General features: G+C 41.0%; 1 non-coding gene across 1 annotated transcript; it reads left to right on the top strand.

The window, feature by feature from the left end:
• Positions 1 to 5,048: 5,048 nt before the first annotated feature.
• LOC118704749 lies at positions 5,049 to 5,152 on the top strand. The gene has a single exon (XR_004983507.1). It is a non-coding gene; the product is annotated as a small nucleolar RNA U13 (small nucleolar RNA).
• Positions 5,153 to 8,277: the final 3,125 nt, after the last annotated feature.

The following is an 8,277-nucleotide window of genomic DNA, read 5'->3' on the forward strand; positions in this document are numbered from 1 at the left end:
CAAAGAGTAGTCTTCTGGTTTCATATATACGTAGACTAGGGGTGTCGAACTCAATCAGAGAAGGGGCCAAAATCTAAAATCCAGCCTAAATCACGGGCCGAATGGTTTACTGAACAGTCATAAACTGTCATTGTGATGGAAACACAGCAGAGTGCAGTGATGACAGCGCGGTGCGGGCCACATTGCAAGGCCTGGCGGGACGGATTTGGCCTGAGGGCCTTGTGTTTGACACATGTGACGTAGACCATCACATTTGACAAAGATAAGGATATATTTACAGGTGACTTTTACTCACATTCACATTAGGCATTATTTTAGGTATCATGCCCCACCCCAGCTAATCAGAAGGCAGGCAATAATGACTCCTGTTTTCATTGACACCCTATAGACCTCTCAGTCTCTCAGCATTTGCCTGAAAAAGATACCTTCCCTGGCCTGGAACACAGGCCAAAAACCAGACATCCCTTCCTTATTCCCATCTTGATGACACTATATCCTGGTAAAACCAGCATTCACTCTTATTCTTAGCATAGAGTTCCTTGGTAGGAATACTGGCAGGAGCAACATGGTTGTTCAAGCTTGAAAGGAGTAAATGATGCCTAGAAAGAAACTTCCGTTCTGTATCCATAGAGGCCAGAAATGAAACCTAAAATTTCACCTTCCATGCCCCTCATTATTTTCCCTGTGTGAAGCTAATCAGGGTTTTGAATGAGGTAGGCCACCTAAGTCGACTAATTTCTGCTATTTGGCTGTGGCTTGGCCCAAACCCCCACCTTGGAAGGATCATGAGGCAGCCAGGCCTGAGAGCTCAGTCACAGCTGCACTGGGAACCCACAGCCTGTGCCTGGCGCATTCCCTAACCCTGCGGTTTTATTAGCTTCGTTTTATGTGCATTTTAACTCTCTGAATGAAGCCAAAATCAACATCAAATAACATCAAGGAACACAAGGCCATGATTCCCCCACATCTCAGTGTTCAGCCCCCAACTCATTTAGAAGTAGGGTGGGCAGAATATGTCTCAATTTCCCCCTGCCTATCTATTTAAAGGGTGGGGAAAATTGTTGTTGCTCTGAGAGTTATTCTCAGACACTGCCGCTTTAGAACTCACTGTGAGAGATGTTTCAGGTCATCATAACCCAAGAAGCAGAAGAAGGAAAAAAGGGGGGAGGGAGAGAAAGAAAACCCAGCCAGCAAGCAATCCTCAGATCCCTGTGTCCCTGAGGCCACAAGAGCTTGGCCTAATGGTCCTGGCCAGTGCCTGCTGGAATGGACAGTTGGAGAAACATATTCCCTGACTCTGCCTTCTTGTCTTCTTTCCCCCCCCCTTTTTTTTTTTGTCTTCCTCTTTTTAAATTTTAATCTATGGCCAGATAGGCACAAGCTTTCCAACAGGTCTTCTATATGGGCTACAAATCTCAGCCACCCCAAGGGATTTACTAGTCCTTTCCCTTGTGCTTTTAGGTAGGTAAGCCAAGAGCTGCAGATGGGTCTGGGAAATTTTCCAGTACTGAATGCTCAACAAAGGACCTGAACCCAGATGGAGGAGCCAAAACGCCTAAGCTGAAAGAGTTTCCCAGCCTTGAAAATTTCAGAAAGCCAGTACAGATTAAAGATTTTCTGACCCATAATGCTGGGAAGTAGGGGCAGGTATCTAGGATTGACTGGACAGAGACTTTGCCTTTCAGTCAGGAGACATAAATTCTAGACCTAAAGGTATATGATTAAATCTTTTCCCTCTCTTATTCTCAAAATCTCCAAGAAACATTGCAATCTTCATTGAACATATTCTCTTAAAGTAAACCTTTCTAATTTTTAAAAATAGATAAAATGTTCATACTTTATTTGCTAAGACTTTGATGAAGAGTTTTCAGAGGTAGTAATGCAAAGCAAGACTATGTCACAAAAAGAAAGAAATTTTGGAACTTTTGTTATATATTGAATAGTTGTTCCCTTAGCAATCAAGGGCTTAGGCCCTGCTACTATGCACCATTCCTTGTTAGAGTCTATCTAAGTCTCTGCTGCCCCCATCTGTAATGTGGCCAGATGTTCTCTAGATGCCAGACTACCATAACATTATATTATTATCAGAGCTCTGAGTTTTTTCCCTGACCCTCTTAATGCAAATATTTAAAAGCTTAATGTTTTCCTCTGGGGACAATTATGAACCTATATTTATAGAACCTCTATATTTATCTCTATCTATAACTATATTCCTAATTTATCTACATACCTGCTTACCTACCTACCTATTTATGTACGTTAACCATAATATTTAGAGCATAAGTTTCTTATGTTAGTGGAAAATAAGATCAATTAACTAGATGGCAATTCCTCTCCTGATTGTAATCTCTTTTTTGTGGGCCTTTTTTCCCCTCATAAAATGAGCTCAAAATCTAAGTTAATGAGTTCATTTTGTCCATTGGTAATGGGAACATATAAATAAAATCTCTCTCCTGGCAGGGCATATTTAAAGTACTCAGAGAAATGAATCTACAACCTGGAATACTTTATCCAATAAGGTTATCATTTAGAACTGAAGTAGAAATAGAATTTCCAAGACAAGCAAAAATTAAAGCAGCTCAACATCTGCCTATAGGAAATGTTATTGGTCCTTCTTTATGCAGGAAGAAAACACCATAACCAGAAATAAGAAAACACAGGAAAAGAATAAAAATCTCACTAGTAAAGGCAAATATAGAATAATAACAGTGAATCAACCACCTAAAAGTTAATAAAAGTATTAAAAGATAATAGTAAAAAATAACTATAACTAAAATAAATAAGCAAGAGATAACACATATACAAAAAGATATATAGCACGATGTCAAAAACATAAAGAGGGGCAGAGAGATCCAAGATGGCTGCAGAGTAGGTGGAAGCTATACTCACTTCCTCCTGGGACTAAACTGGAATTACAACTAAAATATAGAACAATCATCCTGAATAACAAACTGAAGACTAGCTGAAGAGAAATCTTATAATAAAGAATTTACAGAAGCCACATTGATACTGGTAGGAAGGATGGAGATATGAAGAAGGCTGGCTCTGATCCCACAGGTGGCGAAATTCCAGAAGGATATATTATCTGAGGAGTCAGATGACTGGGCCAAAGAGCAGAAGTCCAGGCAGATTTAGGGGGTGTCAGTGACTGAGGTGTATGGCTATGGGGTATGGGTTCATTCACATCACTTTCCCATGAGCTTTCAATCCACTAGCCTTAACCCTCATCCTCCCAGCAGCTGTACCCTCCAGGTACATGGTGACCCCTTCTTGGGAAGGAGGGCTGGATAGAATCAAGAACAGATTGAGTTATTTAGCTTCAGGGCATGGGACACTCTCCCACCTCCACCCAAGCCTTACCTGCACCTACACTTGTGGGAGATCACTATTCCCATCCTCCTAACTCTTGGCAGCCTGCCCTGCTGAAATTGGGCTTTTGGCAGAATCCAGAACAGACTGCTGAGCTGTGTGGATCTAGGACTGGGGACATTTTTTCCCTTGTACGCAAGAACACTACTGAACCCTCCCTTCACACAGCCAAATCTTTGTCAGTTTGGGCCTGATAAACTCTGATGACCTCACTCTGACTACTCCCTGAGACCCCACCCCACCACAAAAATATTCAGGCACTCTGAGACTTTTGTTGATCAGCCTCAGAATAGCACTGATACCAAGTTGGAGCCTGTATCAATCTAGTGAACACCACTTGCTCCTATTTAGTTTTTATATTTGTTTTTATTCTTCTTCAGTGTTTCTTTTCTTGATCTCTTTTCTTTTGATTTGCTGGTTTTCTTTAGAATTTTTGTTGGATTCCTTCTCTCATTTTGTGTGTTTTTTGTATGACTGACTTATAGTTATCATGAGGTTCATGTATATACATCTATGTATCAATTTATTTTACCTATCAATGATTACCCCAAATATAAATGAATTCCCCAATCAAAAGAAATAGGATGGCAGAATGGCTTAAATGGAAAGATGACCTATCAATAAACTTACAAGAAACTCACGTAAGATAAAGACAGACTGAAAGTGAAGGTATAGAGAAAAGATATTCCATACAAATGAAAATGAAAAGAAATCTGGGGTAGCAATACTTGCATCAATAAAAATAGACTTCAAAACAAAAAATGTAAAAAGTGACATTACATAATTTTAAAAGGGTCAATCCAAGAAGATGATATTATAATTGTAAATATCTATGGATCCAATATAGGAGCATGCATATATAAAGCAAATGATAATGCACCTGAAGTCAGAAATTAGTAGTAATACTAAAATAGTTTGGGGTTTAATACTTCACTTACTTCAATAGATAGATCATCCACATAGAAAACTAATGAAGAAATAATGACCTTAAATACCACATTATACCAGTTTGACTTGCTAAATATGCAAAGCTTTTTATTCTAAAACTGCAGGTTACACCTTTTCTCAAGTTCACATGAAAAGTTTACCAGGATAGGTTATATACTAGGCCACAAACCAAGCCTTAATAAATTCAGGAAAATTGAAATTATACCAAGCTTATTTTCTGGCTACAGTGGCATGAAACTAGAAATTAACTATAGGAGGAACAAACTGGGAAAAACAGAAATATGTGGAGATTAAACAATGTGCTTATTAACAACCAAAGATCAAAGCAAAAATCAAAACTACCTTGTGACAAGTGAAAATGAAAGCACAAATTTACAAAATCTATGGGATGCAGCAAGAAGTTATAAGAGGAAAGTTTATATCTATACAGAACTACCTAAAGGAACAGGAAGGAGCAGGAAGACTCCCAAATAAAAGTCTAAATTTATACCAAAATAAAAACTAGAAATAGAGGAACAGGAACAAACAAAAATCAAAGTAAGCAGAAGGGAGGAAAAACAATGATCAAAGCAAAATTAAATGAAATAGAAAGAAGAAAACAATGGAAAAGATTAATGAAACTAAGGTTTTTTTGTTTTTTTTTCAAAGATAAATAAAATGACAAGTCACTAATAAGACTGAAGTAGGAAAAAGAGCACATAAATAAAATAAAAATTAAAAAAAAAGGATCGATCCTTTCGGAGTTCATAAGAGTGAAGATTGGGTGTTCACGAGGCTGTGTGAGGTGTGCCGCCCATTAACCTTGTTATGCCTTTGGCACATGACCCATCTGACGTGAAAAAAAATAATAATAAATAAATAAATAAAATAAAAATAAAAAAGGAAAAATTACAAATATTACCACAGAAATAAAAAAGATAATTAGGAAATACTATGAACAATGATATGTAATCAAAATCAACAATCTAGAAGTGGCAAATTTTTAGAAACATACAGCTTTCCAAGTCCAAACAAGGAATAAACACAGAATCTGAACAGACCAATTACTATCAATGAAATTGAAGCAGTAATAAAAAAAAAAAAACACACAAAAGCACAGGACCAAATGGTTTCACAGGTGAATCCTACCAAACATTTAAAGAATTAGTACCTCTCCTTCTCAAAGTATTCTAACAAAATAAAGAGGAAAGAATGCCTCCAAACTCATTCTATGGAACAGTTATTACTTTGACAACAAAACAAGACAAAAATATTGAAAAAAATTCAACATTCATTTATGACAAAAACTCTTAACAAAATGTGTAAAGAAGTATTTCACCTCAACTTGATATATCCCACAACTAACATCACACTTAATGGTAAAAAGCTGAAAGCTTTTCATTTAAGACCAGGAACAAGATGAGGATGACTACTTTTATCATATTATTCAACACTAGAGGCCCAGTGCATGAAATCTGTGCACGGGTGTGTATGTGTCCCTTAGCCCAGCCTGCACCCTCTCCAATCTGGGACCCCTTGAGGGATGTCAAACTGCCTGTTTAGGATCAGGCCTCAATGGGCAGTCAGACATCCCTCTCACAATCCAGAACTGCTGGCTCCCAACCACTCACCTGCCTGCCTACCTGATTGCCCCTAACTGCTTCTGCCTGCCAGCCTGATAACCCCCTAACCACTCCCCTGCCAGCCTGATCAACACCTAATTTCTCCCCTGCCAGCCCGATTTCCCCTAACTGCCCTCCCCTGTCAGCCTGGTCCCCCCAACTGCCCTCCCTTGCAGGTCTGGTCAATCCCAACTGCCCTGCCCTGCAGGTCTGGTCACCCCTAACTGCTCTACCCTGCTGGCCTGGTCATGCTCAATTTCCCTTCTCTGCAGGCCTGGTTCTCCTCAACTTCCCTCCCCTGAAAGTCTGGTCCCCACAATTGCCCTCCCCTGAAGGCCTGGTTGCCCCCAACTGCCCTCCTCTGCCAGCCCAGTCACCTCTAACTGCCCTCCCCTGCAGGCCTGATCACCCTCAACTGTCTTCCCTTTCAGGCCTTGTCCCTCGCAACTGCCCTCCCCTGCAGGCCCGGTTGCCCACAACTGCCCTTCTCTGTCAGCCATTTGTGTCCACACGCGAGCAGCCATTTTTAGTCACATGGGAGAGGCCATCTTCTGTGTTGGAGTGATGGTCAATTTGCATATTACCTCTTTATTATATAGGATAGTACTTGAAGTCCTAGTTACAGCAATCAGTCAAGAAATAAAAGGCATCCAAATAAGAGAGAAAAAAGTAAAACGGAAACCATTTGCAGATGACATGATACTATAAATAGAAAACTCTAAAGAATCTATAAAAAATTAAGGGAATTGCCTGATCAGTGTTGCTCAGTGGTTGAGCATTAATCCATGCACCAAGAGGTCACTGATTGATTCCCAGTCAGGGCAAGTGCCCAGTTTATGGGTTCCATCCCAAGTTGGGGGTGTGCAGGAGGCAGAAAATCACTGTTGATGTTTCTTTCATAGATGTTTCTACCTCTCCTTTCCTCTCTATCTAAAAATCAATAAAAATATATTTTTAAAATATTAAGATAATAAGAGAATTCAGTGAGTAGAAGTATATAAAAGTAATATATCAAAATCTGTTATTCTCATCCTATCTAATAAAAAAGTAATATGCAAATTAACCATACCTCTGCTACACCCACCAGCCATGCACACCAGCCAAACAAGAGTGAATATGCAGATAAAAACAACCAAGATGGCTGCAGTCACAAAGAGAGCAGGAGGGAGGCTTGGGTTTCCCTGGCAATGGAGGAAGCCAAGCATTCCACCTGCCCTTACCAACCTAGGTCTCCACCAAATGCTACAAAGTTTCAATGATATAAGAAAAATAAATCCCAACAAAATGGCTGCAGCCACAGAGCTGGAGAGAGCAGGAGGCTAGGGTTTCCCCTAGAATGGAGGAAGCCAAGCTTCTACAGCCCTGGCTGGCCTAGGCCTCCACTCCAGGCTATAAAGTTTCAATTATGGAAGATAAAGAAATCCCAACAAAAATGGCTGCTACCACGGAGCAAGCAGTAGACTTGGCTCTGCTCCAGGCTACAAAGTTTCAATTGTAGAAGATAAATAAATCCCAGATACCAGGGCCTTTGCTTGGGTTACTGGGGGGCATGACTGGCCTGCAAACCACCACAGGCCCCTTGCCCAGGCTTCCCCATGCCCCAAGGGAACTCACATCCTGATCCAGGACACACTTCAGAGCAAACCAGCTAGCCCCCATCCAGGCACCAGGCCTCTATCCTATCTAATAAAAGAGTAATATGCATATTGACCATTACTCCAACACACAAGATGGCTGCCCTCATGTGGTCAAAGATCCTGCCGCCATGTGGACACAAGATGGCCACTATAAGATGGCCTGCAAGGGAGGGCAGTTGTGGAGGATCAGGCCAGCAGGGGAGGGCAGTTGGGAAGGACCAGGTTTGCAAGGTAGGACAGTTGGGGGGGCGAACAAGCCTGCAGGAGATGGCAGTTAGTGGTGATGAGGCCCTCAGGGGAGGACAGTTAGTGGCAATCAAGCTGGCAGGGTAGTGGTTAGGGGGTTATCAGGCTGGCAGGCAGAAGCAGTTAGGGGCAATCAGAAAGGCAGGCAGGCAAGCAGTTGAGAACTAGCAGTCTGGATTGTGAGAGGGATGTTCAACTGCAGTGGGATCAGGCCTAAACGGGCAGTTGGACATCCCTCAAGGGGCCCAAGATTGGAGAGGGTGCAGGCTGGGCTGAGGGACACCACCTCCTCCCCATGCACAAATTTCATGCACCGGGCCTTTAGTATACTAATAATGACCAATGATACAGAGAAATGAAAAAAACAATCCCATTCATAATTCCAACAATGATAACATATTTACATAAGAATACACTTAGCCAAGGAGGTAGGGGAAAGACCTCTACTCTTTAAACTAGAAGACACTGGAAGAAAG

Source organism: Pipistrellus kuhlii, unplaced genomic scaffold (assembly GCF_014108245.1).
Source record: "Pipistrellus kuhlii isolate mPipKuh1 unplaced genomic scaffold, mPipKuh1.p scaffold_m20_p_46, whole genome shotgun sequence".
NCBI lineage: Eukaryota > Metazoa > Chordata > Mammalia > Chiroptera > Vespertilionidae > Pipistrellus > Pipistrellus kuhlii.